Here is an 18,838-nt window from a genome sequence, read left to right on the forward strand (position 1 = left end):
GTGTAGAGCCTGGACCTCTTACCCCAGATCTTGCCATCAGAGCGCCACAGAATATTTGAGCTGCATAATTACATATCAACTGACAGGAAAAGAGATTCCACCTACATATTAGGAAGAACTTCCTGATGCTAAGAGCTGTTCGACAGTGGGTCATGCTGCCTTGGAGTGTGGTGGAATCTCCTTCTTTGGAGGTTTCCAAACAGAGCCTGGAGGGTCATCTGCCAGAAGTGCTTTGATTGTGTATTCCTGCATGGCAGAATGGGGTTGGACTGGATGGTCCTTGTGGTCTCTTCCAGCTCCATGACTCTGTGATCCGGTGAGAGTGGAAACAGAGCAAAACACATACAAGGGGGAGGGTAGTCTGGCACAGAAAACACCTTACTGTTAGTGAGAGTGCTTGACCTGGAATCCTAATGCTGTTATGATAGTTTGGCTGGTTATTGTGAGGTTTCTTCATCTGGACAAGGCTGGATTGGATAGTATATTGGCCAAATCTTTTCTTGAAAATTCCTCAGGCTCACTGTGAGCTTGAACCTTCATGCAAGATTTCTCAAAAGAATACCAACTCCAGTTGTTCAGAGTGTAATCCATAGAAAGTTTTCAGTGTGATCCATAGATAGCTGGGATATATAGGTTACCAAGATTATTCTCTGGCTCTGACCCTCTGGTCTTAATGCACTGCAGTTGGCCTTTGTAAATATGGAAACCAAGTAAAAAAATCTCATCCTATGTCCTATAATTAATTAATTAATTTCATTTATAGGCTGCCTTTCTCCCTGAACAGACCCAAGGCGGCTCACATTTTTAAAGAACATTATAGTCCTCCCTTCCCTTATGCGGGGGATCCATCCCGGTCCCTCCCCGCACATAAGGGGGAAATCACGTATGCTCATGCCCCGTTGAAAATAATGGGGCATGTGCATGCGGCACTGCGCAACACATGCACCACAGGCACATGCCCCATTCATTAAATTGTACTGTGGCTTCAGCGTATGCTGAAAGCTGTGGATGTGAATCCCGTGTATGGCACGGGCTCACTGTACAATAACATTTAAAACAGTTAAAATAATCTAAAAACAATATAAAATTACATTAAAAATATAACAGAAGTTAAAAGGCATGATAAATATGCATGCTCAATATAAAAACCACTGTGACATGCTTATGTTTTAAAAGCTTGCTTAAATAAAAACGTCTTAGCCTGCTGTCAAAAGGCAAGCAGGGAGGAGGCCATCTAGTCTCCTGTGGAAGAGAGTTCCAGAGGGTGGTAGTAGCCATCAAGAAGGCTGTCTCTGGTGTCCTCACCAGATGAGCCTGGGATGGTGGTGGGACAGTGAGAAAGCCTTTCCCTGACAGTCTTAGTGTTCTGGCAGGGTTATGGGGAGATACTTTCAAATAAACTGGACCTAAGGTCATGACCAGAACTTTGAATTGTGCCCGGAAATGAACCGGTACCCAGTGAAGCTGTTCGAACAATGGAGTTATATGCTCCCTATAACTGGCCCCAGTCAGCATTCTGGCCATAGCATTTGGACCAGCTGAAGTTTCTGAACAGTTTTCAAAGGCAGACCCATGTAAAGTGCATTACAGCAGTCCATAGCCAGATGTGGCATCCCAAGAAATGGGCACAGCTGATGCACAAGTTTTAGCTGTTCAAAGGCATCCAGGCCTAGAGTTGAATCCAGGAGAATACCCAAACTGTGAGCCTCAGATTTCAGGGGGAGTGTAACCCCATCTAGCACAGGCAAGGTCCTTATTCCCTGATCTGCCTTACAACTGACCAAGAACACCTCTGTCTTGTCTGGATTAAGTTTCAATTTCTTTGCCTTCATCTAGTCCATTACTGACAGCAGATACTGGTTCAGTACAGAGACAGCTTCCTTGGAACCAGATGGGAAGGAGAGATAGAATTGGGTGTCATCCGTGTACTGATGACACCTCACCCTCAAACTCTGGATGACCTCTCCCAATGGTTTCATATACAGTAAATGCTAAATAACATGGGGGACAAAACAGAACCCCGAGGGACCCCACAGGCCAACAGCCAGGGGGTTAAACAGGAGTCCCCCAACACCACCTTCTGAGTTCGCCCCTCCCAGAAGGACTGACACCACTTTAAGACAGTGCCCCCAAGTCCCATTCCAGAGAGGCAACTTAGAAGGATACCATGGTCAATGGTGTCAAAAGCTGCTGAGGGATCCAACAGGACCAACGGGGACACGCTCCCCCTGTCCAGTTCCCTGCGTAGGTCATCCACCAAGGCGGCCAAAGCTGTCTCCATCCCATAGCCAGATAAAAAGTGATGAAGACAGATGAGGATTGTATCGTGATATAATAATATCAAGGAAAGAGAAAGAGAACACTGGCTACATATAGAGCCTTTGGGATTCACATATTACAGTGCGCCCTTGGCTTACGCGGGGGATCCGTTCTCGACCCCCCGCGTAAGCCAAATTCCATGCATGCTCAAGCCCCATTGGAATGAATGGGGCTCACGCATGCAGCGGTGCGGTGGCGTGCACGCGCGCCATAGGCACACCCCTATTCATTCCAATGGGATGTACTGCCTCTTGCGCCCCGGGCGCTCCCATGCAGCATCCCACATATGGTTAAAGCCGCGTATAGCATGCCTGCATATGATACGGGTGCACAGTATTAGCAATAACTATTGATTGATGGTTAATGATATATAAGCTGAAGTGTTGGTGATTTAATTTACTGCTATATTGTCCCTCATTTGGGTCCAAAACACACTGCAGAAATAATCCAGTTTGAGACTGCTTTAACAGCCGTGAATCAATATTATTGAATTTAGTGAACTGTAGTTCTGAGACACTTAGCCTTCTCTGTCAGAGAGCTCTGATGCCACAACAAACTACAGTGCGCCCTTCTTTTACGCGGGGATCCGTTCTGGAACCCCCCCCCCTGCGTAAAATAAATTGCACATATGTTTGAGCCCCATTACAAATAATGGAGCTTGTGCTTGCGGTGGCGCATGCACGCCATTGTTTCTTCCAGTGCGCATTTTCTTCTAGTGGGCAGTTAAAGCAGTCTCATAGTAAATTATTACTGCAGTGTGTTTTGGACCTTGGTTGCTAGCAACACACGCTATCTCAGAGAGAACATCATCAGGCCAGGCGGTTGTTGTTGCTGGTCCACAGGATATCTGTACACTTCTTTGGTTGTGTTGGGGTGCTCTATGAGTTATCTTGGATCTTATGCACGTGCTGTACAATTTCACCCTTCTGCAAGGCTACCTATAGAGGAAACTGAAAAAAGTGAATATATTGTTAGTGTTGGCAGGTTTATCATTTCCCAAACTACAAATTGCTTAGGCTCACATTTTCATCAGTTTGTGAATATGGCAAGACATACTTTTGTATATATTTATTCTATTATTACACACTTTTCCTAGTCTGCACATTTTTTGGAAAACAGTTTACTGCAATATGATGTCTCCTGTGTAATTTTCCTTAATATACACATTTTTGTGTACTTTGCCTTAGTATAAGCAGTTGCGTGTGAATATTTTGAATGGTGAAACAGATCACAACATTCTGAAGAGTGCAGATTTTGACACAGAAGTGCATTCCAGTTCACTTTTAGATTTGGCTGGTCTAAAGTGGGTCCATTTCTACACAAAATCTTACCTATGGATTTCTCCTCTATCCCTGCTAATGAATGTTGGGAGGTTGTTTTTCAATATGTTGACTTTGCTCAGTTCAAGCATTTTTGGTACTGTATGGAAAGCTGACATAAGAAAATAATTCTAGCCAATTGTCTTCATGAAATGTGAGGAAACAACAGAAGTATTTTCCAGAGTTTGCTTAACTGTCCTTGTTTGCCTGTCAATCTGGGGAGGAGGATAGACTATAGAGAGTATACAGGGTGCCGCCATTATCACGCCGCAGGTTATCACGCCGCTAGGGTTGCAGGGCAGCTATAAAGGACGCCCCGAGGCAACCCTAGTATGAATCCAGGCCGGTGCAAAGCGCCGGTCTGGAAAGTGCTGTTGTTACTCATAAATCATAATTCTGATGTATCACTGAATAATGGTAACATTTGTGACATAAGTAACTAGCAAAATTAAAATTATACCTTTAAATTACAATATGACATGCACAACCTAAATCTATTTACATATACATAGTTTCACGTGGTTAAAGTGAAAATTGGGTAAAATATGATGTTTTTAAATATTTTTAAAAAAATATTTTTAATTATTTTTAAATTTAATTTTTTGTTAAAAATTAAAATTTAAAAATTTAAATAAAAAATGGTCCTCTCCTTCCTCCTTCCACTGAGCCTCATCCCACTCACACCATCTCTTCAGTGTTTTAAAGGGCTGGTACACACCGCCATAAAGCGACGTGCTTCCGACAATACTAGGGTTAGGGAGAGCACACCAACCGCATGCCTAGTATGTGTAGGGGGCGCCATGGTTGCGCAGCCCCACCCACATGTCGCACATGTTGGTGATGTCACAGCTGCACTGTGTCCAAATGGCGCAGCACAGCCATGACATCACCATGCTGTCCTACAGCACTTGTGGTGTCGCAGCTGCATAGCAAACTGGAGCTGCTTCCACATGCCCCTTTTTTGCCGCACAGCGGCACCGCACCATTTGCTTGCTGTGGTAACGCTGTGCAGCAATGGGAGATGGCTCCAGCCCACCTTTTGCAGGCAGTATGTACTGCACCAAAGAAATGCAGACCAATGCCACAGCCCATTTCTACCAAAAGTCAGATGGAGAGCAATGGTGTCACCCCACTTTGGGGGGGCACCTGGTGTGGTCCATATGCCCCTAGTGATGCTACTGCCCTCATCTATGAATATGCAGGTGCTAGGTCATGGATGTTGTTGATGGTGGATATAGAATTCCTTCCTCAAAGAAACATACCCGGCCAATTTTCTTCAAGAACAGTAATAACCTTTTCTAAAAAAAAAAAATTAATTCAGGGAAGGGCTTTACTGGTCTGCAGGAAAGTTGACTGACTGGCTGTTTTTATTTGAAAGATTCACATTTTGCCTGTAGTAGAAGCTGTGGAATGATATTATTGTAAGTGTGATGTATAGTCCTGAAGATATGAGAACTTGGTTTTTTATCTGCCAGGTGAATGCTATATCCTGGTGCACTGGGATGTTTTAGGTGTTTTCAGTCATCTGTGTAATGTCTTGGGAGCTGCTTTTTTGCTACTAATATCAGTGTTAGTTTCAGGACCAGGCTTAGGAACCCTCTCACCTTACTTAACTCTGGCCCCACAAGAATTTCTAAAGCCATGAATGGATTGGCTCAAGTGTATTATGTCTTGTGTGAACTGTGACATCATAGAAAATTCTGGGGAGATAAGACTTACATGGTATTTCTGCTATAGCAGAAGCAGAACTTGAAAAGTTACCATTTGGACTACATCTCCCAGAATGCCTAGCCAGTCAGTGGCCAGGCTGGCTGGGTAATTCTGGGAGTTGTAATAAAAAAAAAGGCCAATTAACTTTACCATTCTAGGCAGCTGTTAATTCAGTGGTAAAGCAGATGTTTTATATGGAGAAGGACTCGGGTTCAATACCAAGCATCTTCAGGCTGGAAAGAAAAACATTCTTCTCTGAGTGAAACTGTGGAGAACCACTGCCCATTGGTATGGATACTACTCTGCTGCATGGACCAGTGGTCTGACTTGATTCATACAAGGCAGCTTCCTATGTTTCTACATGGTTAGCATTATTTCCCTGAGGTTTTAATCAAGAATTCTACATGTACTAGCTAGCTACAGGTTAAAAGTGAGGCAAGAAGAATGAAAATTTTATGAAGGAAAACGAGAAGATCCATAACACCAGCATCTGTCTGCAAGTGCATTACTACTAACATACTGATTCTGCTTTCACTTTACTCTTGGATCTCTCACAGAAGTGCCCTATATTGTGCTAGATACTGTATGTGTTCTCAAGCTATTTCAAGCTGTTGTGCTGGAAGGGTAGGTGGGTCGGTCTCCACTGTGCTAAGCCTCCTAAGTTAGTTTTGCATAATTCATTTTGGTTTCTCTAGTTTTCACTGGTCACAGCAAGGAGATATGCAGGGCACAGAAACATGATTTCTAACCATCTTCTACAGACACCCTTCTAGCTTCTGAAACTTCAGAAGCTGGAGATGCCTTCAAACTTAATATTAAAGGCTAGAAACTTTTTTGAAGTTGACATTTTAGAAACCAATTTTTAAAAAACCCAGCACCACATTATATGACATTTTTAGATGAAAGGTTTTGGGCTGCAGTTCCTGTAGTTCCTTACTCTTGAATTATGTTGGCATGGATTTATAGGAATTAAAGTCAAAAATACGTAGCTGGAAGGTACTAGGTTGCTTAACTACTTAAATCATTATCCTTTCTCAGCCACATTTGTGTCTCAGATTTTTGTCATATATACTGGATTTTACTTGCTCCTACATATATTCTGATGTGCCATCTACATGACTTTTTTTTTTACTTGTGTGCAGATTTACTTGTGGGCTTGGCTAGCATACCCTCCTGACTCTTTATAAAGAAATCATTCCCTAACAGAAGTTTATCTCAAGATGTTTAATTATGACAGATAGAGTTTATGACTGTTTTATATGTTGTTTTTAAAATCTTTTATTGGAATTTGTATCTGTAATTGCAATTGTATTGTGGTATGATGTGATACATATATATTTTGACTGAATCTGTAAACCGCTTTGATCTTGCTGGAAAAGCGGTATATAAATAAAGTATTATTATTATTATTATTATTATTATTATAGGAATCTGTTAATTTCTTACTTATATGTTCTAGATGTGTATGCTGGTGAGTCTAGTTCCTATGTAGAATAAAGGTTTATGGGAAATGACATGTGTGCATGAATGACAGCCAGCAGTCCATGGTGGAAAGTAGGTAGATGCCACAGAAGCAAAGGCTTCAGAACCAGACGTACAGTAGATACTCCTAAAATGAAGGAAGTGTTTTCCAAGATGGCCTGATTAATTCTAAGGCCAAGTCCCAACAAGTCAGAGAGAAGAGGAGGAGGAAAGGATGATGTGGGAGTTGGCAAGAAACCGTGTGTGAACTTGGGGCAGTTCAGAGCTTCGCCGGGGGCTTTTGAGATTCCTCTTTCATTGTAATAATTATAAGATATAAATCTTAGTGCATGCTGGAGGTTAATATGCAGAGTTTGCTGCCAAAAGTGAGGGAAAGGGAATCAAAAGTAAAGGGAGATGGAGTCAACTCATGACCTGTTCACCAGCTCCTTGGTTGCATAAGGGTTTCCTTGGTCATTAGCTAAATCTGGTTCAAATCCAGCCCAGGGGAGGAGAAAGAGAAAGGTCTCCTGCTTCCCTAAAGAAGGGTGTTTCTCCATTGGTAAATACCCTTTGGATTAAAATACAGAGTGTGTAAAATTAATGAGTCTGATTTTATTAGATACTTCTGCAGCTGAGAACTTGTGTTGCTTGCACAATTGGCCTTCCACATCCACGGATCCTTTATCCATGGATTCAAGCATCCACTGCTTGAAAATATTTTTAAAGTATATAAATTCCAAAAAGCAAGCCTTGATTTTGCCATTTATATGTGGGATACCATTTCACTGTGCCATTATATCAAATAGGACTTGAACAGCCAAGGATTTTGGTATACATGGAGGATCCTGCAACCATTGGATACTAAGGGCCCACTGTATTGTATTGTATTGCTTATATTATGCTTCTTTGGTGCTCTAAGATATTATAACATGGGGGGGGAGGTTTATAGAAAAGCCCATTGCATATCTGTGAATGATAAAATAAGTAATATTCTCAGTAACAGTAGCAGTAACAGCCCTTGTTCAGATTTGTTAAAGGTATCAGATCCTTTTGAGCAAGAACTCCACTGCTAGGGTACTGGAAACATGACTACCACTTGCAGTAAATAGCAATTATTATACTAATTACTGATTACTAGTATTCATATAATATAACACACACATTAAAAAGCTGGAACTTGGAATTATTACAGTTTATCATTAGCAAAGGGGGAAACTCTTGATTCACCCTAGATTTTCTTTTAAATGTGAGAACAGGGTGGAAAACATTGTGTTGGGGCTGCTCCAAACAGGGCAAATGTGTCAAGAGGTTAGTTCTCTGGAGTTTTAAAAATATCCAAACAATGTTTTTGTTGTCCCAGACACTTTTCTGGTGCTAGTTGCAATATTTTATTCCCACCCACTTTTTTCTTTACATTCTGAGACATATGGGAACAACATGTTCCCTTTCCTTCCTTTAAAAAAAAAAGAATTATAGTGCATCAGTGAAATGACACTTTAGCACTATAGCTCTAAATATATATTTTTTAATCTGGGAGGAGAATATTTACTCCTTAAACCATAGGATCACACCAACAAAATCATATTCCTGCTTAAAGTTTTTAAAAAAGAAACCTAGTGCCTAGTGCAGATCCAAGAAGTTACTGCAAACAGTCCTCCTAAAGAATGAAACAAGTAGACACAAAGATGAAAACAACCAGCAAAACCCAGTGAACTATATCATAGTCACTTATACTTCTTTAGCCCAATCTGAATGTTCCCTCAGATAGGCTTTCTTTCTTCTGCCTGCCTCAACAAACTTCAAAAGGGATATATTCATCAAACATCTACAAATGTAAATCTGGGATGATTTTGTCTGGCTTTTTCAAAAACTGAAAACATTTCACCTGTAAAATTGACGACAAATCATCTCTCTTCTTGGGATGTTTATGACTGTATAAGAGCACTTCCAGACCGGTCTGAAGAAACATAAGCTGTCATGGTAGAATTCTATCGTTTCTGACAGGTATTGCTGGTTCTTGTCACCTCCATGTTCACTTGTTCCCACTGGGCTCTTTTCTGCTATTTTAGGGTGGTGCAGGGCAGTATTTTTTATTGAACAAAGTGATTTCTTGGATTCTCACTGGAAGATTTTTTTAAACTGGGCTGTGGTTTGCTTAGGCTGAGGTATATTCCTGTTTTTTAAATGCGATTTTTTTTTTTATCTCCCCCTCTTTAGACTCATGGTACTTCAGTGAAATAGCATTTCATCACAAAAGTGCTGTTTTACTATTTCACTGATGTACTTCTATTTTTATTTTTTTTAATGGAGAAATACGAGAAGAAGAAATATTGGCTTTGACTTTTCTCACTGTCCATCATGAAACCATTCAGCATGCAAACATTCCTGCGTATCTCACAATACACCACTGGAGTGGTGGCCAAAAACAACAACATAACAATAGATGCACACATGCCCCTTGGGACCTTTTTTTAGAGCTCATATTCATATGTCTTAGGATGATGATGATGATGATGATGATGATGATGATGATGATGATGGAGTATGGAATAAAAAGGTGCAAATATTGCTGAGAATTGCCAGCAAACAGTTCACGGTAACAAAGATGTAATCTGGATATTTAACACAAACACCCTGAGAATTATTATTATTATTTTATTCATTTATCTCCTACTTTATTCATTTATATTCCATCCCCTCCCTCAAATACTGTGACACAAGATGTCTTACAAATTAGCAAAAGCAGTGCCGACTAAAAACATGCAAAACATCAGTAATGTAACACACACACACATATCTGATGTTTTGTATTTTTGTGAGTGTGTGTATCTATAGAATTAAAACTATATAATATTCAGTAAGACAGAACAGGAGAACAAATGAGTAAATGAGCACACTGTTAAAAGTAGACTGAAGACAGGGTTAATGACATAAATGCTTTTTTAAAACTGTAAGATTAATTCCCATCACAATACATTCCTTGAGAGCAGAGAAAGAGCCATGCAAGGAATCATTCACATGTTGTTGTTTTTAGTGCAACTGTATAAATAATCTTATAATAACCAAAGACAGGGTTAATGAAATAAATGCTTTTTTAAACTGTAAGATTATTTTCTATTGATATTTCCAAGCATGTGTGTACGGTTGTGTGTTTATGTGTGTGTGTGTGTGTGTGGGGGCCTAAATACAGATTTCTCAGTAGGACTATCAGATGTGCTGGCACCTAATGTTTTTTCAGGGTTAATATTTATAATCCTCCTTATATCCTAAGATCTCAGGGAAACATACAATAAAATCTAATGATAACATCTAATGATAACCTGTGCATAGGACAGAGTGTTTTTAATCTGTGGTTTAGGCCTTTATTACACAAGCCCTTAAATCTGCTATTAAGGTTAGAGAAAAGTGCCTTTGGCAATACCTACTGCATGACGTTGAAGCCATTTTGTCATTCCTTTGCTGATAGTGCATCCCTTTCCATTGATGGGAAACACCCATCAATAAGGTTCCAAACATGCTGTTGTAGTATTTCTCCTCAAGTATAGTAACTACCTGACGTGGCTTTTCTGGTATTGGACAGTAAATGACAGGAGCCAAAGAGATGTTGGAATGTAAAGATCCAAGGGCAGTGAAGAAGAATGGATGGAAATTTGGGGTGATGGATGACAAAAAGTACTAGATTAATGAGAGTGAAAGGAAAAAAATACTGGGAGAAGAGTGCACAGAATGACTGAAGCGAGAAAGTTAAGACATTTGACACCATCAGAGGAATTTTAAACAAAATATGGGAAGAAGGAAAGGGCCCATATAGAGAACAAAAAGAATGAGTAGCACAGCCAAACTGATGAGCGGAACAGATGAGGTGGACAGAAAATAACAAGTGAAAGGTAGAAAGGTTTAAGGGACGAGGCAGCAAAACCAAGCAACAAAAGACTGCAGTTATAAAAGTGCAAGATATTGGAGCTTGGAAAACTTCCTCTTGACCATTCTGGCTGGGGGATTCTGGGAGCTGTAGTTCTCAGAAGCATCTCCCGACCCAAGCTGTGTGAAGGATCATGGAAGAGCAAACAAATCTGGAGGGGCATTAAAAAGGGAGAAGGGTAAATGTTAGAGATCTTACAAAAATGAAAAATGACAAGATTTTAAACAGCTGAATGGGGAAAGGAAAAAGAGAAAGGAATTTGAAAAACAAACTCTGAGCCTAAATTTTGAGGAGGGGGAATGTGGAAGAAACAGTAGGCTGATCTATTTTTATGTATTACTCTTTTATCTACAGTATTTATATACTACTATTTTTTTTAAAAAAAACCATGGTTTACATTAAAATGAATACTTAATACAGAATGAAAACAATAAAAGCAACTAAATTCAATTAAAATAAACATTTTTTAATCCAATAATTAATTAATAAAGAGATCGATCACAGACTGGCAAAGGCATATAGTGCATTCGGAAGGCTTCACAAAAGAGTCTGGAGTAACAAACACTTGAGGCGTAGTACAAAAATCAGTGTGTATAGAGCCATTGTATTGTCTATTCTCCTCTATGGGTCTGAAACATGGGTCACTTATCGCCAACACCTACGACTTCTTGAACGCTTTCATCAGCGCTGTTTACGCACAATTCTAAATATACACTGGACTGACTATGTGACGAATGTTGCTGTCCTTGAGCAAGCAGGGATCCCCAGCATTGAGGCCATGCTATTGAGGACGCAGCTGCGTTGGGCAGGACACGTTTCTAGGTTGAAGGACCGTTGCCTCCCCAAAATAGTATTCTATGGTGAACTCGCCACGGGTCAGCATAAGAGGGGCGCCCCAAAGAAGAGATACAAGGACTCCCTGAAACAACATCTCAGGCTCAGCCAAATTGATCACCAACAATGGTCTGCCCTGGCCTTGCATCAGGAGGCATGGAGACGCACTATCCACGATGCTGCAGTCTTTTTCGAAAACTCACGCCGAACAAGTCTCGAAGAGAAACGACGACGGAGAAAGAACCACAACCCGGAAACATCACCCAAGGAGACTTTCCACTGTGCCTTCTGCAGCCGGACCTGTTTGTCCCGGATTGGCCTTTTTAGTCACCAACGCGCTTGTACAAAGCGCGGGATGAGTCCTTCCTGAATCTTCGTTCGCAAAGCAAAGCCAGAGATCTAAGCTTATCATCCTCATTCCATTCATTGGATTAACCTTCAACCTCCATCATCCACAGTTTGCATTGTCAGTGGGAGTACTGATTGGAGGATGATAGGCATTGTAGTCTGTGCCACTCTGAAAGGCCCTAGGTTGGGAAGGATTGGTCTAAGTTTAAAGCAAGGTCCCAGAAAGACAGAACTTTGAGGAATACCAAAGGATGGTAGGAAAAGGGGAAAAACAATTACCCACTGCTCCTTAATGAAACATTAAGAAAGATATGTATCAGCTCCACGAACAGGTCCAGTGACAGTCCTAAGATAGTGAAGAACAAAGCTTTTTGAGTAGTCACTAGTGTCATCACCATCAACACCATCACAGCAGCATCTATCATCCTGACTGGAATACAGAATCATAGAGGTACTGAATGGGTAATCTATGTCTTCAGAAAGTAATGTACCATGGCCATGACAATACAGTAATTTCAACACCCTTAATGATACACCAAGGACCAGCATGGTGAAGTGCTTTGAGCTTGGACTGTGACTCTGAAGATGAGGATTGGAATCTCTACTTGGTCATGGAAGCCCACCTTAGATAAGTCATACTCTCTCAGCCTCAGAGGAGGCAACAAATCTGAACATATCTTGCCAAGACAACCCCATGATAGGGTCACTGTAGGGTCGTCATAAGTCAGAAATGACTTCAAGGCACACAACAATAATACATGAAACCCAGCATTTGTCCACCCACTTCCTTCATTGTCATGGAAGCCAAAAGGTTCTGGCCTGACCATGGTCAAACTTGTTGGCAAACTGAAAGGCCAGAACTACCTCAACTCTTAATGTGGCCAGGGACTCTCCTGTGCTTGTTTCACCAATCCTGGAAATGCATAATTGGTGTTTGGTTGAGAATTTTTGGAAAAGACAGGCCATCTTGACAGATAAACTTGACATATCCACATAAACTGTTCTAATCCTTCCCTCACTGCTGCTGTATCATGCATTTAACACATATCTTTGGCTTTGCTGGCCGCAGCTACATTATATTTGATATCTGTATTGGCCAACCAATATACCTATATTGAAATTGCTTCAGAACAACTGAACTACAACAGAAACCACATTTGATACAAAGTTAAGGTCTGTACCCTTAACATCATTACTTCCCTTCTCCTGCATGATTTTCTAACATGTTTTGCCTGATGAAGAAGCCAATGGAGCTTTGAAAGCTTGCATGATGGATTTTGTGCATTTTGGTCGGCCAATCAAAGTATTGCTCATATGTGGATTTTGGATTTTGTTGTATTTTGCTGCATGGCTTTGTTTCCTTTCCTATATTCAGTGGTAACTGTAAAGGATTATAGAAAATTATGGAAAGATGATAGAAGCAATAGAATTAAAGACTAAATTCATTATCAGTGTGACTTTACTTCTGAGGGCATAAAGAACCAGGCTGTAAGACTGTGAAAGGTATTGGAAGTCTGTTCTTCACTGTGTCTGGTTGGCTTTTCTTTGAAACTAGCTGGCACAGCCAAACCGAGACATTATTCTGCCTGAAACAGAGCAGCAAATGGTGCCCCTTTTCTAACAAACAAATCCCACAACCACCATTCTTCTTCTCTGGCAGTATACAAAAATAGATAAAATGGAGGAGAACTGGTCACTTTGCTTTCATGACACTCTAAATCTTCTGCCTATGGAAGCTGTCTCACTTTGCTCAGTGGTAGGGCTGTACCTGCTATACCCCTAAAGCAGCCGTTTAATGACTATCCATCTGCAGAATCAACCATTTTTGTGGCTGATCATTTCCATCTCCCCCACTGATTCATACATATCCCTCCAACTGTCCTAATTTGGTGGAGACAGTCCCATTTTATCTTCCGTAGTCCCGCTTTTCAACTGCTTTAAAAAATATTCCAGCTTCTCTGTCATCCTCCCACTTTTCCCCTTTGTCCTCATCTTATTTCCATTGATGCAAATTGAGTTCAAAGTGAAAAAGTCATCACACTCAAATAAAAGATAGTGTGGGATCTTGCCCTTCTGAAGAGACTCCAGCATAAGCAAACTGCTGCAGCCTTTCCTAGCTTGTGTGTTTTTCCTCATTAATAACATTTGCCACCTTGCCTATGTTCTGATGTTGCTTGGCCATGTGTCCTGGTTTTCATTTGTGAAATGTGGGAGGGTGTGCATCAAGGAGTTTTAGTTCTCTTTCCCAGGCTTCTCCACCTTTCAGGGGAAGAAATTATCTATCCACATTAAGAACTTCTCTTACAGTGTTAATGCAAATCCTTTTGACACAAGATGCCAGGCAGACCCAGTCATCTCACAAAGCTTAGTTAGAAAGGAGGCTCATCTCACAGAGCTTGGTAGGTGTTAAAATGATGGAAGTGCAAAGGCCTGCAATCATGATGGCCAGAGATCTTAACCATGTCTCTTGTGCAGGTTTTCTCTGCCTTCTCCAAGAGGATGTCTGCCTGAGCCAAGGAAAGTTATTTTGGGACAGAGGTGCGTTACAGACCGCCCCTTTGGGGCGGCCTGTAGGCGCACCTTTCCCCACTGGATTGGGGCTTCAGTGTCTAGAGCGGCAGCCGCTGAGGCCCCGATCCACAGCTTTCCGGGCTGCGGGGAAGCGGCAAAAGGCCCCTTCCCCGCAGCCTGGAAAGGGGTGTCCTTGGGGCTCCAAGCCCCAAGGACACCCTGCGGCGGCGGGGAGAAGGAGAAAGGGGCCGTTTGGCCCCTTTCTCCTTTGGTCCGCTGGGCGCAGCTGTCTGAAGGCTGTGCCCAGCGGACCAAACCAGGAAGGAGCTCCGAAACGGAGTTCCTTCCGGGGTTGCGGAAAGGGCGCCCTAGGCGCCCTACCGCGACCCCAATACGTCACAACCGCGTCGCCTCGTTTGGAGGCGGCACGGTCGTCATGTATCGATGGCGGCGGCCGTGTGGAATGGCCGCCACCATTTTGTGTGCGCGGAGCGAGCACTAGGGTTAGGGCGGTGCGGAAGCACCGCCCCGTCTTAACCCTAGTACGCGCTCCGAGCGTACTTTTTAGCCCGTCTGTAATGGGCCTATATTTCCCATTGTTCTCCAGTATGCATTGCTAGTGGCATGCTGAAAAGTTCTAGGAGCCATAACCCAAAATGCAACTTTCCCAAGGTTTACCCAGCGACCCTGGCCAGGTCACTCCCCTATTTGAGTTATGTTTGAGTTTGTCATGGAGAAAAGAGCTATTATCCAGCCAATACATTCTGCTGTCGCAGTTGGCTACCTTGCATGATTACAGGTATCACAAAGATTTGCAGTGCCACCATTGCAGATGACACCAATATGCAGTTCTCAGTCTGTACAGAACAAATCCTCCATAGCCATTGGGCCTAGCAACATCCTTGTATCCTTAGTAGATACCCAGCTTTGTAAATTACCAATTGACAAGATGGACTGAAGGAAATTCTGAAGTTTCCTGTCCCCCCTCCTTCCCCTAAGCACCATTCTCTCCATTGCATTCCCTGCAAAAGGGCACATGGAAAGGGAAAAGGCCTTTCAGTGTTACTAATTTCACACATGAATTCTTCCATGGCAAAAGCAGGCACAACTATTCTGTACATGAAGCCAGGTGCAGGCTGCCTTCTTGTGATTTTAAAATTCCCTGTAAATGGAGGCATGGCTGCTGGTTTCTTCCTGCCTTATGTGGTGAGGAAGTGGTGGCCATGTTCTGTGCTGTGGGGAGTTTTCCTTGGAACCCAGCACCAAAGCAGAATCAGCCATCTCCCCCCTCTCCTCCCTCCAGCATTGCTTGCCAGCAATTCCGCTGCGGCACCCATGCCCCCACCCCAACTGCCAGTTTGGCTCGGGCCTTCTCCTGTTTCCTATGTGGCCAGGCTTTGCTAAAATGGCTTCCCTTTTTGGGAGGCTCACTTTGTGTTGTGAGTGGTAGGGAATGGGGAGGAGAGAGAGAAGAGGTCAAGGGCTGAAAGAGTGCGAGAAACGAGGGTGGGGGAAAGAGATGGCTCTGGACCGAGGCGAGTTGGCAAAGCTGTGCATGTCTGAGACTACACCGACTCCAGCCCTTGCCAAATTTGCTTTCACGTGAGCTTTCAATTCATCCACCAAACAGAATTTAAAAAAAAGATTAAATAAATGAAAGGCCCAAGGCCCCTCCTGCTGTAGAGCAACCGTGTTCAGGGAGTGGGGCGGAGAGATGGCTCCGGCAGTGTCTGGGAGTGCAGCTTGGAGCTGGCGGGTCCAGGGACAATGAAGCAGACCTTGGCATCAGAGGTTTGGCAGAGAAGTGAAATTGGGTGGGGAAAAGGGGGGGATTGCACAGATGGTCTTGCCTTTATTTCACCCCAAAGGGAAAGAGGATGTTGAGTGGGGGGAAAGAGAGAAAGAAGGACTTGGAAAGGGGTTCTGGGCTCCAGATGTACCCCATGCTATTAAGGGGAGGCTCTTACCCACTGACCCTTCCATTTTGGAAGCCAGGAGGTGTGTAGAGAGAAAGGTTGGCTGTACAGCCTAGGAGAAGCAAGGGAGGGGGACCTGAGTTCCCACCCACCCTGGCTTCAGGAACACTGCCTGGCATCATTGGGTGCGAAGGTCCCAGGGGCTCTGGGAACAGCTGCCCTGTTTTGGGGAAGCCAGGCAGCTGTGACAACCAGGGACTCTGATCTGTAGAATCTGTGCAAGGGGAAACATTAGGGTGGGGGGAAAACATCCTCCCACCTTTTTAGTCCCCCTCCCTTTCCCCCCTTTTGGTTGGCTGATTTGGCATTTCAGAAAAGAATCTCAGTTGCAGGGAGGTGGGCAAATGTTGCACACCAAATGTAGCCAGGAATCACGAAAGCTGCTGTTTCAGTGAAGGGCTCTGGAAATCCCACAGCTCAGCCAAAAAAATTTGGGTTGGGATTTGAGCTGCTTGAACCAATCAGATCTTTTTACTATTATTATTTTTTAAAAGGATCCAGCAAAAATACAGCAACAACCCTCCCAGCCCTTTGCCTTCATATTTGCGTATTTGTCCTGTGTAGGTGACCTGTAGCTTTCTCTCTATAGCCAGGCCGACTTAATGAAGTCCTGTTTCCTCTGTAGCAAGCAGTTAGGTGTCAGGGGGCACCAGAAGGGGGAAACACATGCCATCCATCTGCAGCTTCTTTCCATTTGCCAACGAAGCGAGGCATTCTCCAAACTGACATAGGCTTTGTACATATGGAGGGAACTGAACCTTATTCTTTCCATTTCTGTCACCTGAAATATAGGCCCACAGACTCAGAGGATGGCAATGGCAAACCCCCTCTGGGGTAATCTTCCCAAGAAAACCCCATGATAGGGTTCCCATAAGTCAGAAATAATTTGAAAGAACACAACAATGATCTGGCCCTCCATAAGGTTTGGCCTGTAGCTCCCATGATCAAAGTTAGAAGCCATTGTATTCAATGTATTTATTGTATCCAAGCCATTATATGTTCTATCACTATAATATGGATGCAAGAGCTGGACAGTGAATAAAGCAGATAGGAAGAAAATAAACTCATTTGAGATGTGATGCTGAAAGAGAGCACTGAGGATACCATGGACAGCCAAAAAGGCAAACAAATAGATTCTAGAACAGATAAAGCCTGAACTCTCCCTGAAGCCACGATGATGACACTTAGGCTGTTGTACTTTGGCCACATCATAAGAAGGCAAAAATCATTAGAAAAGACAATAATGCTAGGGGAAACAGAAGGTAATAGAAAGAGAAGACTGCATGCCAGATGGCTAGATTCAGTCAGGGAGGCTGCAGGCCTGAATCTGCAGGACCTAAGCAGAGCAATGGAGCAAATGGGGTACTAGAGATGTCTCATCCACAGGGTCGCCATGAGTCAAAGTCTACTCTAGAGCAGTTAACAACAACAAATAGTGCTCTCAGAGTAGATGTGGGGCCAGAATTGGTGTCTGGGTTTTTGGCAGGGTCTTGTCCCTGTATTACCATCCACGTTAGGCATCTTTTTCTAATGCTTTCTCAAACATTTCTCTTTATCAGTTAAGAGGAAAAAATGCACACAAACTATAGCAAAAATTTCATTTTGAATGCATATTTTCAGAATGAAATGGTTTCTCTGCCTTCAGTTTGTTGGCATTCCTTAATGTTTGACAGGCATCAAGTATGGAATCTTACAAGCTTTAACTAAACTTGGAAAGTTGTTTTTTTAAAAAACAAGAATGAATATAAAGACATGCTGAAGGCATTCGTAACTGAGCAGCAGGCAGGACGATACCCTGAAATCCAACACCTCATCCTACCACTGCTAAGTGATGAATAGCATCAGCCTGTCATTATAGTCATTCTTCCTTCTAAAGTGCCACATACTCTCAAAACAGATGGTGTTGCATGTCAGTTGTGAAATGCACTGTATTTAATACAGTCAAGTACTAAATACTATTGTGTTCCAGCTGTGAACTATGGTACAATATCAGTGGTCAAAGGGCTAAAACAGATGGCTCTGAAGAGGTGGCTGGAAGCTGCCCCTTCTGAAGACGGATTGGGGTCACAGCAACCACATGCTGTGGCCCCAATCCACCTTCAACCCAGCCAAAAAAGGAGGAGCAAAGAACCTCTCCTTTTCTGTCTGGCAAAAGCCAACTTTGCCTCCAGCGCTATGGCCAGAAGCTGGTTTCATGTCATTCGGGCTGCATGCGGTATGTAAACACTGCACCACCGGAGCACCCAGAAGCCGGCCCATGTCTGAGCAGCTGGGCCTCTTGAAGCTGGCTTCCAGGTTGTCTATTTGGGCCCAAATTTCAGCTATGAAAGCCAAAAACTGAATTAAAATTAAAATTAAAATTTAAAACTGGATGTCAGATACCAATATCAAATGTGCCCGGGAAAATAGCCAACAGCTGATAATGAATCCAAAAT

General features: G+C 42.7%; 1 protein-coding gene across 3 annotated transcripts in view; it reads left to right on the forward strand.

The window, feature by feature from the left end:
* The window catches only part of NFIX (nuclear factor I X), a 318,328-nt gene that overhangs the window by 14,467 nt on the left and 285,023 nt on the right, over positions 1 to 18,838 (forward strand). The window contains exon 1 of one of the 3 annotated variants that reach the window (XM_089487388.1): positions 16,164 to 16,218. The exons of the other annotated variants lie outside the window; for them this stretch is intronic. The gene's annotated coding sequence lies outside the window, so the exon portion shown is untranslated. Of the gene's footprint in view, positions 1 to 16,163; positions 16,219 to 18,838 lie in introns of those variants that run through there. 3 annotated transcript variants of the gene reach the window in all.

This window comes from Sceloporus occidentalis, unplaced genomic scaffold (genome assembly GCF_023333645.1).
Source record: "Sceloporus occidentalis isolate IW3139 unplaced genomic scaffold, rSceOcc1.0.p SCAF_1, whole genome shotgun sequence".
NCBI classification, from domain to species: Eukaryota; Metazoa; Chordata; class Lepidosauria; order Squamata; family Phrynosomatidae; genus Sceloporus; species Sceloporus occidentalis.